This window comes from Tachypleus tridentatus, chromosome 10, assembly GCF_004210375.1.
Source record: "Tachypleus tridentatus isolate NWPU-2018 chromosome 10, ASM421037v1, whole genome shotgun sequence".
In the NCBI taxonomy this organism is placed as follows: Eukaryota; Metazoa; Arthropoda; class Merostomata; order Xiphosura; family Limulidae; genus Tachypleus; species Tachypleus tridentatus.
The window spans coordinates 175480606-175504621 of NC_134834.1; the positions used below are offsets into that span (position 1 = coordinate 175480606).

At 33.3% G+C, this 24016-nt stretch overlaps 1 long non-coding RNA gene and 1 pseudogene across 2 annotated transcripts in view; one reads left to right on the plus strand and one right to left on the minus strand.

Annotated features, from left to right (window-relative positions):
- The window catches only part of LOC143230973 (nephrin-like), a 169592-nt pseudogene that overhangs the window by 47742 nt on the left and 97834 nt on the right, over positions 1-24016 (plus strand). The gene's annotated exons all lie outside the window — the stretch shown is intronic.
- LOC143228266 (uncharacterized) lies at positions 11523-13675 on the minus strand. Its single transcript, XR_013015296.1, has 3 exons — positions 13361-13675; positions 12522-12712; positions 11523-11661 (listed from the first exon to the last, which is right to left on the minus strand). It is a non-coding gene; the product is annotated as an uncharacterized LOC143228266 (long non-coding RNA).

The following is a 24016-nucleotide window of genomic DNA, read 5'->3' on the forward strand; positions in this document are numbered from 1 at the left end:
ACTTTGTTCTCTAGTGGATGTTTCTATTGTGTTTAAATTAGCACCCCAATGTTATATTGAGAGCACTTTGTGCTCAAGTGGATTTCTTTGTTGTGTTTTATAGTTGTGCTACAATGTTACAACGTAAGTACTTGGTTCTCTAGGGCATTTTTGTATAGTGTTTTACATTAGTTCCATAGTATTATAATGTGAGTACTCGGTTCTCTAGTGGATTTTCTTATAATCTTTTATATTAGTGCTACAATGTTATAATGTGGGTACTTCGTGATCTAGTGGATTTTTCTCTAGTGTATTACAGTTCTGCTACCGTGTTATAATGTGAGTACTTGGTGTTCGAGTGAATTTTTATAGTGTTTTGTATTAGTGTTACAGTATTATAATGTGAGTATTTGGTGCTCTTGTGAATTTTTATAGTGTTTTATGGTTGTGCTGCAGTGTTATAATGTGAGTACTCGATGCTGTAGTGCGTTTTCCTGTAGTGTTTATGGTTGTGCTTCCGTGCTATAGTGTGAGTACTTGGTGTTGTAGTGCATTTTTGTTTGGTTTTTTATGGATGTGCTACAGTGTTATAATTAATGTAAGTACTTGGTACTCTGGTGGATTTGTCTGTAATGATTTATGGTCGTGCTACAGTAATATAATATTAGTACGTCGTGCTGTAGTGCATTTTTCTATAGTGTATTACGGTTGTGCTGCAGTCTTAGAATGAGAGTACTTGGTACTCTATTGCATTTTTGTATAGTGTTTCATGAATGTGTTACAGTGTTATAATGTGAGTACTATGTGCTCAGTTTGATTTTCCAATTTTGTTTTATGGTTTTATAACAATGTTAAAATGTGAGAACTTGATGTTCTTTTGGATTTTTCTATAGTATTCCATGGTTGTGCTACAGTTTTATAATTCAAGTACTTGGTAGTCTATAGAATTTTTATAGTGTTTTATAGTTTTGCTACAGTGTTATAATACAAATACTTGGTTCTATTGTGCATTTTTCTATAATGTTTAATGGTTTTGCTGGAGTGTTATAATGTAAGTACTTGGCGTTCTTTTTCATTTTCTATAGTACTTTATGGTTAAACTACAGTGTTATAATGTGAGTACTATGCTATTATGGATTTTTCTATAATGTTTTTAGTAGTGCTACAATGTTATAATGTGAGTATTTGGTGCTCAAGTGGATTTCTTTGTTGTCTTTTATAGTTGTGCTACAGTTTTATAATATGAGTTCTCGGTGCGCTGGTGCATTTTTCTATAGTGTTTTATGGTTGTGCTACAGTGTTATAACGTGTGTACTTGTTCTCTATAGAATTTTTGAATAGAGTTTTATATTGGTGCTATATTGTTATAATGTGAATAATCGGTGTATTAGTGGATTTTTCTGTAGTGTTTATCGTAGTGCAACAGAGTTATAAAGAGTGTTCTTGCAGCTCTATTGGACTTTTCTGTAGTGTTTATGAATGTTCTTCCGTGTTATCATGTGAGTACTTGGTGCTGTGGTGCATTTTTGTATAGTGTTTCATCAATGTGTTACATAATGTGAGTACTTGGTTGATAATTTGATTTTTCAATTTTGTTTTATGGTTCTGTAACAGTGTTAAAATGAGAGCACTTGGTGCTCTTGTGGATTTTTCAGTTGTGTTTTATAGTTGTGCTTAAGAGTTATAATGAGAGCACTTGGTGCACTAGTGCTCCTTTTTTAAAGTGGTTTATGGTTTTGCTACAGTGATTTATAATGTGAGTAGTTGGTGCTTTAGTCTATTTTTCTGTATTGTTTTACCGTTGTATTAGATTGTTACAATGTGAATACTTGCTTCTCTAGTATGTTTTTTTCTGTTTTGATTAATATAGTTGTGCTGTAAATGTATAACGAGTGTGCTTTGAGCTGTAGTGAACTTTCTGTAATGTTTTATGGATGATCTACAGTGTTATAATGTAATTATTTGTGTACTAGTGAATTTTTCTATAGTATTTTATAGTTGCGCTAAAGTGTTGTAAAGTAAGTATTTGGTGCTCTATTGGATTTTTGTGTAGTGTGTTGTCATTGCGTTATAGAGTTATAATATGAGTATTTGGTGCTCTAGTGGATTTTTGTGTAGTGAGTTGTCATTGCGTTATAGAGTTATAATATGCGTATTTGGTGCTCTATTGTATTTTTGTGTAGTGAGTTGTCATTGCGTTATAGAGTTATAATATGAGTATTTGGTGCTCTATTGGATTTTTGTGTAGTGTGTTGTCATTGCGTTATAGAGTTATAATATGCGTATTTGGTGCTCTAGTGGATTTTTGTGTAGTGAGTTGTCATTGCGTTATAGAGTTATAATATGCGTATTTGGTGCTCTATTGGATTTTTGTGTAGTGAGTTGTCATTGCGTTATAGAGTTATAATATGCGTATTTGGTGCTCTATTGGATTTTTGTGTAGTGTGTTGTCATTGCGTTATAGAGTTATAATATGAGTATTTGGTGCTCTAGTGGATTTTTGTGTAGTGAGTTGTCATTGCGTTACAGAGTTATAATATGAGTATTTGGTGCTTTAGTGGATTTTTGTGTAGTGTGTTGTCATTGCGTTATAGAGTTATAATATGCGTATTTGGTGCTCTATTGGATTTTTGTGTAGTGTGTTGTCATTGCGTTATAGAGTTATAATATGCGTATTTGGTGCTCTAGTGGATTTTTGTGTAGTGTGTTGTCATTGCGTTATAGAGTTATAATATGAGTATTTGGTGCTCTAGTGGATTTTTGTGTAGTGAGTTGTCATTGCGTTACAGAGTTATAATATGAGTATTTGGTGCTCTAGTGGATTTTTGTGTAGTGTGTTGTCATTGCGTTATAGAGTTATAATATGCGTATTTGGTGCTCTATTGGATTTTTGTGTAGTGAGTTGTCATTGCGTTATAGAGTTATAATATAAGTATTTGGTGCTCTATTGGATTTTTGTGTAGTGTGTTGTCATTGCGTTATACAGTTATAATATGAGTATTTGGTGCTCTAGTGGATTTTTCTTGTAGTGTTTTTTCGTCGTGCAACAGAGTTATAATGAGTGTGCTTGGAGTTGTATTGGACTTATCTGTAGTGATTTATGGTTTTGCTGCTGTGTTATAATTCAAGTGCTTGGTGCTCTAGTGCATTTTTCTATAGTGTTTTATGGATGTGTTATAATATGAGTATTTGGTGCTCTAGTGCATTTTTCTATAGTGTTTTATGGATGTGTTATAATATGAGTACTTGGTGCTCTAGTGCATTTTTCTATAGTGTTTTATGGATGTACTTCACTGTTATAATGTGAGTACTTGTATTGTTTAGTTGTTTCAAACTGTTGTAACACAGCTAAGTGACAGTTTGGTGGACAAGGTGTGTTCTAGTGATTCACATGCCCGAACTGTGAATGTATAAAAATATGAGGTCCGTACTTTGAGTGTACGTGGTGTAATATCAATATTCGGTCGGAAAAAGTAGCCGAATGTTGGTGCTGTTAACTAGTTTCTCTTTTTCTAGTCGTCAGTTTAGTCTTAGAGAAGACTATTTATACAGCTTTGTGCGAAATTTCAATCTATATCAACTATAATATGTGTCATATATAATTCTTAATGATTATAGTGCAACAGCTGGTGTACTGTGTTGTCGTTGTTGTGGGATGTTATATCGTAGTGCAGGTGTCATCTGGTCTGTTATTTTCCTGTGTTTTGTTTTATTGTCTCTTTCAGTCAACATATTCATGTCTTTGTTTTATCCAATGAGCATTGTGAGTGTTTGAATAACACCTAAGTTAATTGATCTCAGCCTAGAATAAATTAAATAGGTTAAATATGTAGCAAGAGTTAAAGTCGTGGCTATAATTGTAAAAGTTCATTAATTATTTCTACCACGGGATGGAAACTGTAAATATGATGTTTTACATTTAGATTTTTAATATAAATGCTACGAAATATGAATAATAATGTTCCAATCTTAATTTAAAATTTACTTTATAATTTTATAAATTTATATCTTACATAGGAACATTCTTTCAATCATTCTCTGTTTAAATCTTTCAACTGTAATTTGTTATTAGTAAAATAAACTTAAGTCATTTGTCTAATGTCATAAAAATAAATTTAGGGAATTTTAAGTTCATTTCTTTATAATCCGGAACACTACAGAAACTAAGCCTCAGCCACTTGAGGTCAAAACTCGTGTTATCTGTTATATTTTCGTTATTGATTATGGGTAGGGCATTATAAGATTAATTAGAATGCTTACAAATGCAGGATTTTAGCCGATGGTGAATATGAAATAAATCAAAAAAGAAAGGAAATTATATAATAAATTTAAATGTTTGAACATATTGAATTAATTTTGTATTATCTCATTTCCCTTATTGCTGCAAATGGAAAACTCTTCTAACTAACAAATAAAACTAATAAGAAAACTTCGTATTGTTCGGTGACAGTTTCCTTGGAATTGGATTCAAACTTACCGATATAAGTCACCTTTCTCGTCTCTTTAACACTATTTTTTAAAATACAGAAAACTATTATTATATTTAAAAAACTTTGTGTTTGACTTCTCAGATCTTATGTTGCTAATGGTTAGTTTTGATCATGAAATTAAACTCGTAAAATATAATCTGTGTCGTCGACGAAATAACACGCGACTTAAAAGTACCGAATGACGACCCGTACAAAAGCTTATTTGAATTCAGTGCTTCATTAAATCAGAAACCTCTGTAATCGGTTCGTGACTCTACGGAAAGTCTGTAGCTCTCAGGTTAGCGGATCGTAACGTTAAAAATTCTAAAGTGTTGGAATAATTACAGTTTCTGCTAACTTGGAATGTGAAAAGGAACAGTTTGTTTCGCTTTTGCTGTTCTTTTTTATTTTAGTTTTAATAAAAATATGGATTTTCTCACAAGCATATATGACTAAAATCGATAATATTGTACATTTGTGCCAGAAAAAAAAACACTGCTGCGAAAGGTAAAAAAATGTACATCTATATATATGTATTATCACTTCCACTTTCGTTAAAATACCGGCTCGACATGGTCAGGTGGTTAGGGCGCTATACTTGTAATGAGGGTCGCGGAGTCGACTTCTCGTCACACAAAACATGTTCATCCTTTCAACCGTAGGAGGTGCTTATAATATGCAATCAATTCTCCTCTTTGTTGGTAAAAGAGCAACCAAAGAGTTGGCGGGTGAGTGGTTATGTCTAGTTGCCTTAAACTGATAAATTAAGGAAGGCTAGCGCAGATAGCCTTCGTGTAGCTTTGCGCGTAATTCAAAAACAAATACTTTACGTACATGAAATTAAAATAAAAACATATACAAGTTTGGAGTTCCTTGAAAAAAAAATTAAAGTTTCCTTTCGTCACCAAAATTAGAGGAAAAGCTGTCAACATCACCCTCCGCTAACTTTTGGACTACTCTTATCAGACAACTTGGCTGGATTTGACCACCACTCTTATAATGCAGTTATGATCTGAAATTGCGTAGCGCAATATTTGGTTTTAGTTTTGCTGCAAAAACAAACAAAAAACATGGTATAAGGAAACCAAAATTTCAGACTTACCCACTGGGTCTGTGTATTTTAACGGTTTATTTGTTTGTTTGTTGTATCTTTCACTTAAAGCTACACGAGGGATATCTGCGCTAGCCGTCCATAATTTAGCAGTGTAAGATTAAAGGAAAGGCAACTTGTCATCACCATCAACCGTCGACTTCTTTTATCAACGAATAGTGGGATTGACCCTCACATAATAACGCTCTCAGGGCTGTAAGTACAAGCATGTTTGGTGTGACAAGAAATCGAGTCTCCAACCATCATATTATGAGTAGAGCTCCCTAACCACTTGGCCATATCGGGCCCAATGTTTATAAAACCTGTATTTCTCTCAATTCCCATAATCATAATTTTAAGAAAAATATTTCATTGTACAAATTATATTTTTGATTTATTTTTAATAAGGTTCAGACCCCTGTACCACGGTTTGGAAATTCTGCTTCAGTTTATCACTTTAAAATTAGGGTAGACTAGGTCCTCGTGTAACTTGACGCCAAACTTAAAAAAAAAAAAAATACACGGTGTCTATAACACTCTCGTTTTTGTTTTAATACCCAAAAGAGATAGGAAGATGATAAACGAAACATCACGCCAGCAAAAGATGCTAACTGTGTAAAATTTGTTTGTCATCTGTAAACTAAAAAAACCAACAAAAAACACGAGAAAATGTGAAGGATACTTTGTGGAAAAAAAAAGACGATGGATATGAATGTCACCTCCAGGCCCGACCACCTGTTTTTACGTGTCATCTTCTGGCAAATGTCGAAAGTTGTGGGAATGCGAGTGTGATTCAGTACTGTGAAATTGGCGGCGAAAGTATGTAGGTGTTTTGTGGGATTACTTGTCCCACAAATATTACAGATAACCGCTGCTGACAACTACAGTTGACACTAGATCAACCCAACCGGACTTTATCTTTAAACTAAGTGATTATTTTGCTGTCAAAGAATCGTAAGTGATGCCACTTTTTATGAAAGAAGCTACTATTCTATGGTAACTACAGAATACATTGAGAGATAGCATTAATGCAGGAAAAACTGGAATAAATATTATTTGAGATTATTTTTATTGTTGTTCTATTTTTAAGTAAAAAAAACATAACATATTTTAATAATAATTTTGAGTTGTACACTAATTTATTGAAATTGTAAAATATATCAATAAAGATTCATATTATTATCAACAAAACCGTATCACCGTGTCTGTTTATAGTATTGTTAATAATATAAATAAAACTACGATTTTGTAGCTGTTCATTGTATTTTTACTAATAATAAATAAAACTAGGGTTTTGTCGCTGTTCATTTTATTTTTAACAGAGATACATAAAAATAACGTTTGTAGCTATTCATTGTGTTGTTAATAATAATAAATAAAACTAGTGTTTTGCGGTTATTCACAGTATTCCTTATAATAATAAATAAACCTAAGGTTTTGTGACCGTTCGTGGAATGACAACGATGCGATAACTAAATCTTCATTTTTCTGTTAACAACTAACAATAACGTTAGTTTTGCAAGTACAAGAGTTATTTCATGGTGCTATTATTGGTAAGGCCAAAGTAACAAAGCTAGAGGAAACACAAATCAGGCTTAACACATATTTTAGCATCAAACAATGTTTTATTGTTATAAAAACAATTTATATTTCATCGCCTAACTGTGTTTTAGTATTCTAACAGAGTACAAATAGAGGTTGAACAAATGTGATAGGTCCGGCATGACCAAGTGGTTAAGACGCTCGACTAGTAATTTGAGGGTCGCGGGTTCGAATACCCGTCACACCAAACATGCTCGCCTTTTCAGCTGTGGGAGCATTATAATGTGAGCTCAATCCAACTATTCTAGGTGAAAGAATAGCCCAATATTTGGCGGTGGGTGGTGATGACTAAATATCTTCCCTCTAGTCTTACTCTGCTAAATTATGGGCGGCTAACGCAGATAGCCCTCGAGTATCTTTGAGCAAAATTCAAAAACGACCAAACAAATAAATTTGATAACTATATCACTGATTTTCTAAGTCAACCCTAAGTACAAATAATATACTCATATTCTATTTTTGGCAAAAACGTTTGGTTTAACAAAAACAAACAAAGCGTATTCTCAATACTATTGGCAATTTCATAATTGAAAACAAAACGTCAGAATTTTTTTCTATTTGCCGTAAAATGTAAGATAGAAACATAGAGAAAGAGCTCGAAGTCATGCTATCCACGTGTGAAAGAACTGTAAAAACGTGAGCTGCTCGTTAACCCAAAATTCAAGTTCCAGTTTAACATTTTTTTTCTAAGGTTCTGTTCCTCATGGAAATGTGTTGAAAAATTTCTACGGTGCTTTATAAATTTACTATAACTCAAATATTTGTGTACTAAGGTTCTTAAAATACAATAAACTTTAGAAAAGAATAAGCAAAATTAGGCGAGTGTATGTCTAGAATTTTTTTCCTGTTTTAAAATAAAACAGAATCATTACTCCCTACTTCCGAGAGGATAAGGTCCAGTGGCTAGTATGCCGGATAATGGATTGATTCAAGGTTGTGTGGTTTGCAGTTCTGCACTTTTTGGACGTAGATGCGTTCTAGTAATGATGGTTTAATCTCATTATTAGATTATAAAAGCACAAGCTGGTGTTGTGTGGTGTTTACTATCTGTCTTTTCTTTAATCTTTCACATTAAAATTATGGACGACTAGTGCAAATATCCATCGTGTAGTTATTAGTTTAATTCCTTAAAAAAACAGGAATGTTACTTCTATACGCCAGAACAGGGTATTGTTTTAACTTCTGTATGAATGCCCATGTATCCATTAGTGTGTGTGTATCATAACACAAAAAATTATCTACATCAGATTTTGATCACGTTTAATGTTAATGGTGAGTTTCCAAATGGATCAAACGGTTACATTTTGGTGAATATACGTCAATGGTTCAGGTCACACTGAAGGTCAGTCACTTTTAAGCCAATGGGGATTTTAGAAAAAAATAAAATAGACATTCCAGACTCCAAAACAAATTATACAGATATATTATATAAATGTTATACAGAGATATTGTACAGATATTGTCTTTGAAGCAGAGTTACATTTCTCAGGAAGTGGAATTGTTTTCTGCGCATTTATGGATGGTCATTGCAAAACCCAGAAACACTGTAGGGCAGACCATGCAAACCCTAATTTCTCTTCTGCTTTGACGCATTTTAGCTCTTGATTTAATGAGTACTGATAACTTTGATTTTACGAAACGTGTCAAGTATATAAATGATCAAACGTGCAAAATAAACTGAACTTTTATTGTGGAACTATTCATCAGGGTAAAGAGTAAAACAAAATAAACTGAACTTTTATTGTGGAACTATTCATCAGGGTAAAGAGTAAAACAAAATAAACTGAACTTTTATTGTGGAACTATTCATCAGGGTAAAGAGTAAAACAAATAAACTGAACTTTTATTGTGGAACTATTCATCAGGGTAAAGAGTAAAACAAATAAACTGAACTTTTATTGTGGAACTATTCATCAGGGTAAAGAGTAAAACAAAAACGATACAATGTATCTTGAATAGAAATATTTAATATAATCAAGATTCACGTTGTGAAAGTTACAGAATGCACTTAACAATGTAATAATCATTACGGTAAAGTGAAAAGAAACCCGACATAACCTTCTAATAATATCAAACCTAATGAAGCTTACTGATTATATTGCGTAAACGTGAATCAAAAAGTACATAGTTTGTGTCCCGTTGTTGCAAATTCGCACTGTACATTTAGGTCGTGCTTGCGTTATAAGAGTCACACTAAAAACCTATTACTCGGTTCGGGCATGCGAAGTATTGGCTATTACTACTGTTGACAAATTGCCTCACTTCTAGTCTCTTAATTCAATATTAAAAATGACTAACGTAGATAACATGTATGTATCCTTGCAGGAATATTCGAAACAAACAAACAATGTATTATCATCAGCAAAATAGGGTAAGAGTTTTAACACAAAAATATAATAGCAATATTAAAACAACATAATAGAGCCATCGTAATAATGTAAGAAAGTCATAGTGATGATTTGATAAAACTAGCTTACAAGAATATTTCTCGTAAGACATTAATAACATTTTAAATGTAGTCCTTTAGAGATTTTTATAAATTAGAAGAGTGTATAATAACATTATTCCAATTACACTATATTTGTCACATTCCTCGCCGATGACACATTTTCCTAAATCCAGAGCTCATCAGTTAAACTAGATTACAGGGGAACGCTTTAACAAAAAAAGTAACCATATTAACGTAACTATGGTAGATTTAATATTAAAAGCAACATAATCATAGTTTGACCACAGAGTGACACATAACAGCACAGTTAAAATCAGTAAAATAATGTACAATATGAACGGCCCTGTTGTTTAGAAGTATTTAATGTAATATTGTAAGTTAGCTACGAAGTGCTGATACTGAAAAATTAGAGCATATAACATACGAATGTAATTGTAACGTTCTCACACAAGAGAGATTGGTAACAGTGAGGAAGTATTATAATAATGGATCAGGATCGACCTAACATTGTAGTAATACCATAACAATATTAAAATCATCGACATTAGAGAATCTAACAATGAATTAGAAAAAAAACAATAATATAATAACACCCCGTCCTCCAAACACGTTCGGCCTTTCATCCAGGGAGGTTATAATATGACGGTCAATCCCAATATTCTCATCAGAAATACCAAAAACAACGTAGCAAGTAGCACGTTACATTGTAACAGGACTATCATAACAAAGTAACGATGTCGTCAAACTGTACATAATGCTATAATTACACGTGTCGTTGTAACCTCGAACCGTTTCGAATTGAAATTTATTGTTTTCTTTAAAATTCCACATCAAAGATTGTAGAAAAATATTAAATCACTGTTTAAAACTGTTTTCTCAGCATTACGTGGTGGCGAAGTTCAACCTCAATTCACATGAGCACTAAATTCGATAGCTATGACCTACAAGCGTTAAAAATTTATATCAAAATTGATGTTAAGTTTCGATGATGATATAGAATACATTTCTCAAAACAAAATTATGTAACATTATTCGAGAGGGCGTTAGGTGTTTTATGTAATATCTGAGAACCAGAATATTGCAACATTACAGTTGTTTTTAAACCGAGTTTGGGTTAGGGATAGGAGATACAGTAAACCATCATGATTAGGTGTATTTTTTAAAGGAATTGCATTCTGCCATGAAGAGATGAAACATTAGCACTACATTAAAAACTAATTTTCTACCTTATGGTAAAAGGGTTTATGGGCATATTAAACAATTATTGGTATATGAACTGTTATTGCATATGCTGTTGTTGTTGTTGTTTTGAATTAAGCACAAAGCTACACAATGGGCTATCTGTGCTCTGCCCACCGCGGGTATCGAAACCCAGTTTTTAGCGTTGTAAGTCCGCAGACATACCGCTGCGCCACTGACGGGGGCCATTGCATATGGGATATTTATTTCAACTATGATTAATTGAGCTATCAAATCGTGAACACAAAAAGTCTGGTTTTGTACGTTACAGTTGAAATATTATAATTTTCGTAAAAACCTAAAGCGACGTAAATACAATGACGTAAGACTCTTGGAAACGAAACATTATTCACGTTACCATATTTCTCTTCTTTTCAAATTTCACTAAAAATGAGAGGAACTAAAAAGAATACAATGCCGTGAAACGACAAACCCTCATCCAGCTGTCTCGGTGTATTGGTTTGTTAATCAGTTTGTATTCTTGCATACAAAATTCCCCTCTATTTGTGTACATATATAAATAAACTATCTCGGTGTATTTGTTTGTTAATCTGTCTGTATTTTTGTATGCAATATTTCCCTCTAGTTGTGTATATATGTAAACAGACTCTCTCGGTTTATTTGGAGAATAATGGACAATCAGCTCTTTTCAAACTATATTTTATTGCTAAATTGCACACCAAGTGGATACGTCTGCAATATTTCTACATAAGATAGTGCTTGATAATGGAACTTAAATTCTAAAACTTATCCTTTGCTGGATTTTTTTAACTTTTTCGCATTTTACAAAATAAACTTCTTTCGTTTCCGTTTTCAGTTATCGAGCAGAAAAACTGAAACAAAAAAACAAACAAACACTAATTAACATATATGTCGGTTAGAGACTCACAACATTTTTCAAAAACTACTTATCATGTTTGTTAACTTGCGTGAATCTGGTTATTTAAATTTAATATAACAAATTTGGTGTGATAATTTGTCCTATATTATCATATTATATGCTTTTGTTGTAGTCATACACGCCTTCTAGGAAATTATTTGTGGTGTACATACGTACGAAAATAGATTCATATAGGGGATATTGGAGTTGATAAAATAAATCCATATTAAAAATTACATACATATAACACCTGCCACACGAGTCAGCCGAACATATTTTAGTACGAAGCCTAGGAGGGGCAATAGAGAGGAGGGCTTCCAGAATCCGATGATTTAGGGTTATTTTTATATATCTTGGTTAATAAACACGAAATATTAATGAAAATATGGCACAATGAAATCTGTATGCTATGGTAACACTATACTGTGTATTATACCGTCCTTCATTTCAGAAATGATTTTATTAATTTGAGAATCGTTAGGGAAATCACGTTATAACGTATCCTCTTCAACTTAACATTGCATCATTGGGCTTTACCGTGATGCTAGTTTTACGATATACTGAAACTAATTACTTCTTATATATGATAATTTTCGTTGTTTTATGTTTCGCTGTATATTCAATCGAAAAATTTCCAATTCAACTGGCACATGAAATGGATTGGGATATCTTCCATTACGTTTCTCCTTGTTCCGACTTGGCCAAATGATTCATCTTTATCTAACAACTTAAGCCATTACATTCTAAATCACGTCTAGAACATTTCAAGCATGTTTCATTCCTACATTTTTCTACTTTACATTTACAAGTTACCTTTCCCATGTTGTCCCTTATGGTCTCAGGTTAGGTCACATCGATCTACAGCTGGGAAATAATGTCTAACTTCTATTTTTTGTCTAATCAAAACAACTCAAACTTCTCCGGAAAGAGTTTCTCTTAGGAAGGGAGTCCTTATCAAGAAGTCGAGCTTGTTAACATTGACCCTTGTCGGAAAATATATGCATCTATTAAAATAAACCCATACTGAGAAATACATGCGTACTAAAATAAACTCACGCGGGAAGCATACATACCAACTAAAATGAAAACATATTGAAGAATAGATACGCACAAAAATATACACATTATGAGTAGTATATATAAATACTAAAATAACCCCATATTTAATAATTATTACACACCAAAATAGACCCATTTGGGGAGTTTCAATAACAACTAAAACATACTCATATTGAAGATTAGATACACACTAAAACAGACTCATCTATGGAGTATACATAAATCCATATTGAGAATAGATACTCATTAAAATAGAATCACTTGGAAGGTATAAATATGTACTAAAATAACCGTGTATGGAGAAATACATGCATATACAAATAGATCCACGTAGCAAATATACATACTACTAAAATAAACATATACAGAAGAATACATACAACCCAAAATATACCCATGTGGAGAATACACATAACTATTAAAATAAACTTATCCCGAAGTATAGATAGACACCAAAATAGAACTATGTATACTTCCTACATGAAGGGAAGGTTGATAAAGCTCACAACAATGTCTATTTGAAGTACTTTTAATCAGAAAAAATGGCTCTTTTCATAAACAAACAGGTTAAAACCAAAAGTGGTTTCGCTTACTTGAGTATCCTCTTTGGTAAAAGTTTTTAGTTTAACGGACTCCTTTTTAGTTGCTTGTCCTACTGTGGTTCGAAGGTACGTTTGAGAATTTACAAGCGTTAGAATTCGGGATTCGATCCTTAAGATGGAAATAACACAGATACCTATTGCTCATCTGTTTTCTCCTGGTCAGAAACTACTTATTCAGTTAATAAGGAGGGATGAACGCGGCTACTTTCTGACGCCTCAAAGTTTGCAGCAAGAAATTAAAACGCGATGGAAGAAATGGATTTTAATTAGCAGAGATAGAGTGTATTATCAGTTTCAGACTCCTCTGGAAACTTGGACGCGAAATAGAAAAGATGAGCGAACAACCAGTATTATTAAACTGCTGTGAAACTTTGTGTTTTGAGCGCCACACAGCTGGTTGAGAATAAAAATAACTAATTTTTTTTTAGTTACAACACGTCAAGAAAATTCAGTTGTTTATCAAACTCTGACGAAGCTTCATATTTAAAGAAGCATCAGTGACGCCACCTGTTTTGTTCGTTTTTGTTAGTTTTATTCCTGCTTTTTCCCCTTGCACCTAATTACGATTATCTCTGGTGATGTTCTCTACTTCTTATTTATAGAACGGTAATTTTATTTTTATTTTTCCTTCACCTACAACAAAACGAAAGAATGATTTTGTTTCTGATCTTTCCTTAGTTCATCTTTTCACTAACGAATGCATGGAAACATATAGAAAGTCTGTAAAAAACACCTTAAAATTCCACTTCAGTTACTTAATAATTTATATGGTAAGTAGAAGCACTAGCACGGTCAATAATTCGTGGAGCCTTTTAGAGATTACTCTTAAGAAGATTTATTAGAATAAACTCATTAGGCTCGTATAAAACGCCTTTCAGGACATCAGTTATTACAGAGACACCTAGAAAAACGTTTAGTACAAAGTTTTGGTTTATGTTCTTCACATTTAAAAGTCTACTAGAAAATTGTTTGGCTGTTTGACGTTGACTTGAAAAAAGTCTTCACGATCTAAGACGTGATTGCGTGATAGCTGGTTGCTATTGATGGTGTTTTGGGACTTTTTTTTATAGTTCTTCCGTCCATTAAACCCCATTAAATCTCTATTGGAGAGCACGAATACACCCCCAAGATATTTATGAGTATTTGTGAACTGTTTTACGTTATTAGCTAGATTTCACAATAGATTATCAAAAGGCTTGGGCTGGTTTAATCATTCGTTTTCTTCACCCACAAGGGAAGCCATATATCATTTTGAAATATAGTCGTAATTGAACCATGTAGCTATGACAAAGTTTGATTATTTTAATTATAATCAATAGCCATTCTTAAACGTGACGAACTGGAATATTCTAGAGTGTCCAACTTATAATCTACGACATGACACGAATAGAGTTATTAAACATTTTTTTGAATATTTTTATTTCTTAAACTTTCCTCAGAAATAGTTTTAAAAATATTAAAAACATAACCAGGGTGGGTAAAGGAAAGTTGTTCCTTGTTCGGCCCTGTTGATAATTTTTCTTTTATTTTCACTGAGGAAAACAAGTTTCACTTATAAAATCAAAACAAAATGAAAAAAAATATTTGTTGCAAAACCGGGACAATTCACGAGAATTGAACGAGGTCTTTCAACAGTGTTGATAATTCACGAGAATTTCTGATAAAATTTAGAAAAAGAAAGAGAAATAAATGTTCTCTGCAAAACTATATAAAAACAACCAAACTGTACAAAATCAAAACATTTAGAAACTCAAAAAACAGTTTAAAAGTAGAAGAGCGAGTTAGAACTTCCAAAAGAAAATTCCAGTGGAGTTACGTCCTACATAAGAAGCTCGAAACCTGAGGAAAGACATTACGTCACATAAGGTTTGTTTTGTGAATTTCGCGCAAAGTTATTCGAGGGCTATCAGTGCTACCCGTCCCTAATTTAGCAGTGTAAGACTAGACGGAAGGCAGCTAGTCATCACCACCCACTGCCAACTTTTGGGCTACTCTTTTACCAACGAATAGTGTGATTGACCGCACATTATAACGCTCTCTCGGGCCAAAAGGTGCAAGCATGTTTGGTGCGACAGGGATTTGAATCCGCGACCCTTAGATTACGAGTCAAATGCCTTAACCCACCTGGCCATGCCGGGCCTGTCGCATAAGCAAAGTTTTGTTGAAAGAGCGGGAAATATATTAAAAACACAGCGAAAGTTTATTGAAAAATAATAGGATTGTATGAGATATATCAGGTCATCCCCTAAGTAAAGTTCGATTTTAGGTTCAGAAAAAAGATAAAGGATTTCAAACGCTTTTAATATTATTTAATCAATAATGTATGTTCCATAATTAGTAATTACTTCCTGCCAACGAACGAGTCACAAGCTTCTGAATGCCACTTCTATAAAATTCTTGGGGTTTGGAGGAAAAGAATGTATGTAGAGAAGGTAGTTTTGACATCTTCATGTGTTCCAAGCTCTTTTCCATCAAGACAGTTCTGCAAAATTTGGAATAAACTATAATGAGATGGGACAAGGTCTGGAGAATAAGGAGGATTTGAAGTTTTTTTATCCCAGTTTAGCTCTTCAGTCTCTACAGATGTGATCCTTGCTGTTTAGGGCTGTGCATTATCCTGGTGTAACACAGCACCTTTACGATTGATCAAAGCAGGCCTTTTTTCTTTCAGTGCAACATTCAAACGCTCTAACTGTTGACAATAGAAAACTGATGTAATCGTTACATTGAGTGGCAGCAACTCAAAGTGAATCAGACCAACAATATCCCACCAACAAGACTTTCCTGGGGTGGAGGTTCATTTTGGGCTGTGCTTTAGCCAGTTTACTTGCACTGAGCCATTGTCTGCGGCGCTTAACATTTCTATAAAATATTTATTTTTCAGCTCCAGTCACTAACCTGTCCAAAAAAGGTGAGTTAGGTTCACGAAAGTGCAGAGAAGTGCAAATGTTTACTTTTACTCTAAGGTTGACTTCTGTCAAATCATTCGGGACCCGTTTTCCAAGTTTTGACACCTTTCCAAGCTGTTGCAAATGTCAGCGAACTGTTGAATGGGTTGAATTAAGTTCTATACTAGTTCTTCAACTGTTACAGCACAATCTTCATCAAGCGCAGCCAGCAGCAAGTCATCGTTAAACTTAACAGGACAACATGAACGTGGCGCATCACCTGATCGGAACTTCTGAAACCACTTTCGGCACTTTCTTTCACTGAGAGACTCCGCACCATAAATACCTTAAATGTTTCGTGTAATTTCTGCTGTACTATTACCATGTTTAAACTCATAAGGCATTATATGCCTTATGTGCTCCTCAGACACATTAAATCTTCATAAGTGTTTATTTGATTAATGATCTGAAAAAGTGGAGTTGGGTTAGATTCTTTTACTTGTCTGAACATTTTTACAGATGTCCTACTACATATTTTAGTCATTAAAACCTTTTACGAACATGGAAATGGTGATGCACTTTCTGTATTAAATTTTTGGACATTACTTATGGGACGACCTGATATAACATTACACATAATGGATTGATACTGAACATAACCAGAGATTTGTAACATTACACATCAAAGAAGGTTTTTGTTTTAAATGGCTAGGCGAAGAGCTATCTTCGTTAGCCGTCGTTAATGTAAAAGTGAAAAACCCATTGCCAACGATTGGGCATTTCTTTTACCAACGAATAGTGGGATTGATTGTAACATTATAACGCCTTCTCGCCGAGTACACTCATTACCAGGGCATCAAGGATGATTGGTACTTTATGTAAACAAAAATACATAAGTTATAGAAATCTTTATGCAATGTGTTATATAGATGGAATTGCAATATGTTATATAAAAATTAAACACTTAATTTTGCAAATAGTTCTACAGGTGTTAAATAAACAGAACTGCAGTGTGTTATATAATCAGAACTAGTGTGTTATATAAATAATACATCATTGTTTTGTAATCAGAACCACGTCGTGATATATAAAGAGGTTATAGGTTTCTTACATAAACAGTTCTACAATGTGCTATATAAACAGAAAAATCTTTAAATCTGGTTCAAGACATTGCATGATGTTGTTACAAGTTACAAATGAAACCAAGTTGTGTAAAAGATATGAATTAAAGATATGGTGTAACTGTCGAAAAGTGTAACATTTATAACAAAAATGTTTTCAACATTCTTCTTTATCTGTCCGTTTCGTAATGTTCTTAAATATAACATTAAATATAACATTTCAGTGATTTCATTTCTAGATAATGCGGAACAGTTTTTAATGAGCTAATGTTGGGTTCGAAACAACCATATTAATAAAATATTAAATACAATATAACATAGATTTGCCACCCAGTTTAGCAACACAAAAGCTCGTCAGATTTAGATATCGAAGCAAAATATTAAAAAAAAATAGCGTTACAAGGAAAGTAAGTAATGGATACAAAACAAAGACTCCGCCAGTAAGAAGGTAGCGAAGGCTTATCAAAAATGATTAAAGGTTTAGATAGTGAATATAAAAATATAATATCGTGGGTAGCCTTTACATGCTGGTGAAAGTATGTTATAAAGTGTTTGTAAAAATGTAGACAGTAGATATAAAACTGTGATACTTTTATTGGCACCTAGAGGGATATTCTAAACTTCTGAAAAGTAAATACAATCAAAACACAATATAAACTCCGCAGTAGAATGTATTTATTGCGCGTGTAATAAGTATATCCTTATATTAATGACGTAGTGAACAAATAAACCAATCATACAATTTGAATTTTTTTTTTTCAAATCTCGATGGTTTGAAAAATATCTTTGTACTTATTCGACGCTGAGTGTAACTGGCATGATATAATAGATTACCAGATCTTTCCAGTTCAGCCACCTTATCTCCATTATATTCGGTCTGTATTCGTTTTCCAGCGAGTGTTTCGGTATTCCAGACAGCAGCACGCTCATGCTATGAATATTTCATGTTGAAACCCAAGGGTGGTAGAAGATAAACAGTGCAGCAAGTTAAAAATATTTTCTTAGCTTTTTCTTTACCATGCGATCTTAATACAAGGTATTTATATCTTAGCATTGTGTATTCATATCTTAATAATATGTATTTAGACATTAGCATAAATTATTTATATCTCAATATACGATATTACTACCTTAGCATAATGTATTCATATCTTAACATAATGTATTTAGGTATCAGCATAAATTAATCATATCTTAACATACAGAATTTATAACACAAATAATGAAAAGGCAGCGGTTATCACATTAAAGATGCTTATGACCTGTTAATTATACCAATCTCTCGATTAGGGAAATAATGTTGAATATCCCAATAGTTCGAGTTTTAAATGCTTTGTACTTTAAAATCAGCACGATGTGATACTTAATGGAATTTCCATGTTTCCGTCTGTTTGTAATAACATGTTTTATATTTTATGCTAAACCTGTTAGAAAAGAAAACAGAAATCATCGGAGCAACAAACAAGTGGACATAGCAGGAGATTCGCGGGATATTTTCAAACAAAACAAACAGCAAAGAGTGTAGTATCAGAAATGAAAAGGTTACATTAAAGGAAAATACAAACAAACTACATTTCCACTAACGGGGGCCCGGCATGGCCAAGCGTGTTAAGGCGTGCGACTCGTAATCAGAGGGTCGCGAGTTCGCATCCACGTCGCGCCAAACATGCTCGCCCTTTCAGCCGTGGTGGCGTTATAATGTTACGGTGAATCCCACTATTCGTTGGTAAAAGAGTAGCCCCAGAGATGGCGGTGGGTGGTGATGATTAGGTGCTTTCCCTCTAGTCTTACGCTGTTAAATTAGGGACGGCTAGCACAGATAGCCCTCGAGTAGCTTTGTGCGAAATTCAAAAACAAACAATTCTACTTACGGCAATATTGAATTATAAGTGAGTGGTGCTTGTATTGTCTAAAGAAGTGCTCGAGCTATGTGGCTGGTGCACCAAACTAGTTGAGTTTTCTTACTATTGTGTTATATACTGTCGAACTTTGACGCTGTGACATCATTGTTCAAAGTAAGTAAGCTAAATAAACATTCTACTAAAGTTTTGTTATATTTGTTTAATCACCCGTTTTCTTCAAAAGTCAGCTCTTTGTTAGCTATTATTAAATGTTTGGTGGATAGTATTATCTTTAATTATTCCTTAAATATATATCAGGTCACCTTAACCTGAAGATAACCTGGGAAGGTCGAAACGTTGGTCTCTCCTTATCAACAAGTGTTGATCTCCATGCAATCCGTTCTGAGATACATTTTTATTTCTCGTCATCAAGAATTTTCTTTAAATACTTCTACAGGTTTATGCAAGATTAGTTTTCCACAATAAAAAGAGTCATGATACGTTAGACAAACAACATTGTTTGTAACACAATAGAACACAGATAAACGTTTCGAAATTCTACAGGTTCCACCTTCAGTATCTAAAGTGAAATGAAAAAATTACACCATTCTTAAGTAAGAAACTGAAATACATTGTGCGAAAACGATTATTTACTCTATATGTTCTTTACAAAACTAACATTATTCTGGAATTAGTAATCAACTGCTTAAATTTCGCGAAAAATACACGAAAACTAGCTTTACTAGACGTCCCTACTTTAACGGTGAAATAGTAGGTGGAAGGCAGCTAGACATCAGTATCCTCCGCCAACCCTTGGGCTATTTTTTTACCAACGAATGGTGAAATTTACGTTATAACGCCCAACGGCTGATAGAACGTCTAGTGGCAGGGGGATTCGAACCCGCAATCCTCAGAGTACACTAACAGCCTGACAGTGCTAATTATAGAAAACTTTCACATGAAATAACTTTCACCAACACTAAATAACATACAACAGTTTTCTTTTAAATTACACATTAAAAAATATAAAGTAATTCTGAGTGTTTTTGCGTTCTTATAGCAAAGTCACATCGGGCTAAATGTTATGTCCACCAACGGTAATCGAACCCGTAATTTTAGCGTTGTAAATCCGTATACTTACCGCTCTTACTGCTCTACCAGCGGGAGACCAGTAATGTTATTTATTAATCCTTTACTTTCTAAGTGTTTTAGTTTTGATTAAATTATCATTTTGGAAGCAACGTATTATGATTAATTTCTTAGAAATGATGTAATTTTTTTAATTTGGTTTTAAGTACTGAAGATGAAATTCTTTGAATTCCGAAACGCTTATCTATGTTTCCTTCTGTTGGATGTAAACGATGTTGTTTATCTCAGGCGTTGCTATCCTTTTTGTTGTAAAACTTTGTTTACCACTAAGCGCATCGATTGCTAAATTAGTTTTATTTTAGAGCTAAATGCATATACGGGTTAATATTAATAGCTACAAAAACCAAATATAACTGTTAATCACAATCGTTATCGATAAATATTGAACTGTTTTACCGTCGTCATTGTGATATAATTGTAACTGATCGCACTTTTAGGTGAATCTGTTCTCATCTCTCATTAATAAGGATGACATTACTTTAAAAGACAAACACCCAAACAGTTAAAATAATCAGCAACAGAAATGGACAAATAGTTCATGTGGAATAGTAATCAGTGATGACGAGAAAACCAACTTGAAGAGAAAAATATATATGTAAAAACGGCTGGTATGGGTTGAGAAATATTTTTTATGTAGAGGAGCGAACAACGTTTTGACCTTCTTCGGTCATTGTCAGGTTCACAAAGAAAGAAAGAGGTAACTGACCGATAGCTGACCACATGTTTAAAGAGGTTGCGTAACTAAGTTTTTACATATATATAGTTCATGTGGAAGTTTGAGGGATTACCATAAGCTGATAGAGATCTCTGTGAGTACATTCAAAAAATAAGATACCCAAGCACACATACACAAATATACACACATATATATAAATCTTAATAAAATGGGAGGCTCAGAGTCTAGTTTCTATGTTGTGGCCAACAACTCGTTTTATATAGTAAAATAAAAGTGAACGAAATAATTTAATTGTGTGTGTGTATATTATAGTAAACGTTATTTAAGTATAATAAAAATGTCGTATTTCTAGACATCTACTGCAATAGAACGTACGATATCCCACAATTTCATAATCTTCCCAAGTTAGTGCACTTTGAGATTGGACTGTCTGACGTGTTATCTGAAAGGTTTAGCTATCGATCAGACATATACCTGTAAAAGAAAAACATACAATTTTTTACGAGGGCGCTGCTCACTACAAGTTTTATTTTAAAATAATATTAATATTTAGAAAATCGCTTACTCTCTTCTTTCATGCATATTTCTAAAAATATAAATGTATGTTTGACCTTTCATTTAGGTTTACGTTTAACTTTACTTTATTCTCTTGAATAACTTTATTTTCTAAGTCATATTCGAACGTGTGAAGATGATGTCAGCTTTAACATAAATATCACAGTGAATTGATTATATGGCATTACGGGTTACTAAAGTATTTTATTTATTTATACAACCATTTATATGAATCACGATCATTAAGTTTGTCTCTAATAGGATGTTTAAATAGGCAATAATAGGCACTCCATTCGTAATTAAAAGGGCGCGGGTTTGAATCCTCGTCACACCAAACATGCTCGCTCTTTCAGACCTGGGGGCGTTATAATGTAGGTCAATCCCACTATTCATTGGTAAAAGAGTAGCCCAAGAGTTGGCGGTGGGTGGTGATGAGTAGCTAGTCTTAAAATTAGGGACAGCTCGAGCAAATAGCACTCGTGTAGTTCGCGCAAAATTCAAAGTTTCTAATTATATTAAAGACAGGATTGGTATCTTATGAAAACTTGAATGTTTCATTTGTTTCAATATTCTGTAATAATTATTCAACATAAAATATAAACGGTTATATTATAAAACATGATATGAAATAGAATCTAGAATCATATAAAGACAAGCAGTGCCACTTTCTTTTTTTCTAAAACAAAGTAACTCAGTTCTAGTGTTATTTTACCATATATACATAGGTCCTCCTCTTTCACTTCTAAGCGTTATTCTACCGTAATTACGTAGGTCTTTCTCCTTTATTTCCAAGTGTTATTCTACCGTTATTACATAGGTCCTCCTCTTTCACTTCTAAGTGTCCCCCGCTAGTACAGTGATATGTCTCCGGATTTATAACGTTAAAATCAGGGGTTCGATTCCCCTCGATGGGCTGAGCAGATAGCTCTTTGTGGCTTTACTATACGAAAAACACACATATTTATAAGCGTTATTCTGCCGTCATTACGTAGGTCTTTCTCCTTTATTTCCAAGTTTTATCCTACCGTCATTACATAGCTCCTTCACTTCTAAGTGTTATTCTACCGTCATTACATAGGTTCTCCTCCTTCAGCTCTAGTGTTATTCTACCGTCATTACATAGGTCCTCCTACTTCACTTCTGAGTGTTATCCTACCATCATTACTTAGGCCCTCTTTTTTTCACTTCTAAGCGCTATTATACCATCATTACATAGGTTCTCCTCCTTCACTTCTATGTGTTATTATGTCGTCACGTCAATTCTAAAGCCATTTTACACTTAATATGGAGGACGTCACTTCTAGTGCCTTTCTATCTTCACTGAAATTACCTCTTGTGTTATTTTTTTAATTGAAAAGCAGCTTTACCGAATACTTTATTTTGAAATCCCGAACTTTTATAGCTTCTCTAATTATAACAAGGTTATCTTGACGATAACGTTTCTCATTAACTTTTTAATATCGTGATAGTAACGTTATTAAAGCTGCTTTTCTTCACTTCTTCTGCTGTGCTATCATAACCATGAAAGTTGTTCTCTTAACACGAATAAAATCATTCTAAAACGACCGAAATCACAGTAGTAGATAAACAGCATACATAATGAGATTTGTTCTACGAGTAAACTAAAGTTGTGTAGTAGATAATGCAATTGTATAAAGTTTAATTAACGGTATGCCAAGAAATAATTATATTATTGTAGCCTAGCATCTGAAGTAAACAGCGTGATTTACTGAAGTATTGTGAGCTTATAAATCCAGTTATGAATTATATTTATTTACTGTTGTAGCATTTCTTTAGAAATTTTATTTCTTGTGTTGTCTTTCTTTGAAGGAAAGGAAGCTTTACGAAATACCTTATTTTGAATTACTGGGCTTTTCTAGTTTCGCTAATTACAAAAGGGTTAGCTTAACTATAACATTTCTCCTTTCTAGATGGTAACTATTTAATTTTATTTTTTTAAAATGTTGTAATACTAGTTTCTTTCTGGAAATTCATATCAGATATGTCAGCTGAGAAATCGAGTTGAAAGTGACCTGAATTTACACCAGAGTTGTTACGTTGAGTTCCACTTCTGTCGTCCCAGCTGGAACTGAATTTCGTTTTGAGCCTAAACGATAGTAATTTAGTATGAGCGTTCTGTGCAGCTGTTGAACTTTCTGTTTAAAACACCATCTTTTAGTAATTGATTTCCTGTTCGAAATCTGGGTTAGTCGTACACTCATGGCAAAAAACCAAAGTTTCTTTGTCAAAGCAAAGAGTGATGAAGAAAGAGAGTTAGGCCTAAACTTGAAACAAGTGTGATATGTACTTGATGACCATTTCATTCATGAAGCTATTCTTGTCATATTTAAGTAAAAGCTAAGCTTTTTACTTTTCTTTCTCGTGAAAAATAATAAATAAACACTTTCTCGCTGTGA